Raw genomic sequence first — 2,006 nt, 5'->3', positions numbered from 1 at the left:
GTGGCCTCAAGAACTTAGGATTTCATTGCTACTAAAAGAACAAGCTATGACAGTTCTGAAGCAACGATTTAGTCAAATACTGATGCTGTCTCAGATGAGTAACTGCAAATCACTTCAAAAGGTAGAAGGGTAGCTTAAATGTGAAAAAGGTTACTGCCACTTCATGTAGGGAAAATAACAAGTATTTGCAAATAGCAAAATAAAAAGAAAGAAATGGTTTCAGTACAAGCTCTTATACTCACTTGGTATCAAAACAGTCCAAAATAAATCTAGAAGCACGGCAAGTTATAGCTGTGTTAATGATGAAATGTGATATTTACTGTTTAAATTCAGCAGCTGGAAGAATCCCCTTACAAGGAAGATAGCAAATACGTTTATATCCAGACTGCATTACTCTTTGGAAAGATATGACCAATCAGATTTTGGGTATTATTGTTAAAATCTTTTCCTTCACCTCTGCATCATGGTGGTTAACTAAAGCTTTTATTTTCTGGGCACATTCTTCTCCATGTAACAGGAAAAACAGTGAACCTTCAGTGAAAGTAGGCTGCACAGCTAAATGGCCTTCTGTTTTGAGGCAGTTATTTATATTCTGAAATAGTGTAAGTACTCAAACAAGAATCTCCTTTGCTACGTGGCTGTCATAAAGGGAAAGGAATGACGAATCCACTTGGGCATGAAGAAGTCCTTCTGTCATGGCTGGATTTTCAGACAAATTCAAAAGCAGTTTCAAAACTTGCACCTTCGTGTTTCCATTTCCAGTAAGTAACACCTGGAACAGGTCTGTAATGTAACTGTGAAGCATGTGCTGGTGGTCATTGGTAACAGTCATGTTTGTCAACAATCTCAGTCCGGCCAGCTGCACAGCAGAGTTCAGAGGACCAGAGAAGACATCCTCACAGACTTGATTGATGTATATCTTTATCTTGATTTGATTTTCAACATTCACACTCAGGTTATTTAGTGCATTTAAAGCTTTCTCTTTAATACTCTGGTTGGAATGGTTGATTTTGTTTCCAACAATTGGAATACCACCCAATTCACGAATAATAGCTTGGTTAACTGAAAAGGCTGCATTGTTACCCAAAGTAATCAAAGCTCTTTCAATAATTACGGGATCCTCAGTCGACTCCAGCAGGTAAAGGAGTTTCTGAAGTTGTGCAGCATTTAAAACATTATCATATGAACCATCAGTTAAGTCTTCTGCAGACTTGGAAGGGCGCATCCCGAGCTCGCCGTCGTCCCGCCGCCGACCCCGGGTCAGTCTGTAAATGCAGCAGCAGGCGCCCGCGCGGAGGAGCAGGCCCGCCGCCACCCAGCCCGCTCCCCGGGGGCCACCCATTCTGCCGCCGCTGCAGAGCCGCAGCGCTGGGCCAGGGCCGGAGGCTCCTGGGGGCCAGCGCGGAGGTCTCCAGCTCACGCAGGCCCAGCCGACACAACAAACCGCGGGCGACCTGGATGTGGAGAAAGGAAAATCAGTAGAGTGATTTATAATCCTTTGGGTATATACCCAGTAATGGGATTGTTGGGTCAAATGGTATTTCTAGTTCTAGATCCTTAAGGAATTGCTACACTGTCTTAAACAATGGTTGAACTAATTTACACTCCCACTAACAGCGTAAAAGCATTCGTATTTCTCCATATCCTCTCCACTATCTGTTGTTTCCTAACTTTTTAATGATCGCCATTCTAACTGGCATGAGATGGTATCTCATGTGGTTTTGATTTGCATTTCTCTAATGACCAGTGATGATGAGCTTCTTTTCATATGTTTGTTAGCCACATAAATGTCTTCTTTTGAGAGGTGTCTGTTCATATCCTTCACCCACTTTTTGATGGGGTTGTTTGTTTCTTTCTTGTAAATTGGTTTAATTTCCTTGTAGATTCTGGATATTAGCCCTTCCTCAGATGGATAGATTGCAAAAATTCTCTCCCATTCTGTAGGCTGCCTGTTCACTCTGACCATAGTTTATTTAGCTGTAGAGAAGCTCTTTGGTTTAATTAGA

General features: G+C 42.1%; 1 pseudogene; it reads right to left on the bottom strand.

Annotated features, from left to right (window-relative positions):
- Positions 1 to 415: 415 nt before the first annotated feature.
- On the bottom strand, positions 416 to 1,438 carry LOC104664900 (annotated as a pseudogene).
- Positions 1,439 to 2,006: the final 568 nt, after the last annotated feature.

This window comes from Rhinopithecus roxellana, chromosome 2 (genome assembly GCF_007565055.1).
Source record: "Rhinopithecus roxellana isolate Shanxi Qingling chromosome 2, ASM756505v1, whole genome shotgun sequence".
Lineage (NCBI taxonomy): Eukaryota > Metazoa > Chordata > Mammalia > Primates > Cercopithecidae > Rhinopithecus > Rhinopithecus roxellana.
This window is presented reverse-complemented; position numbering and strand designations above follow the sequence as displayed.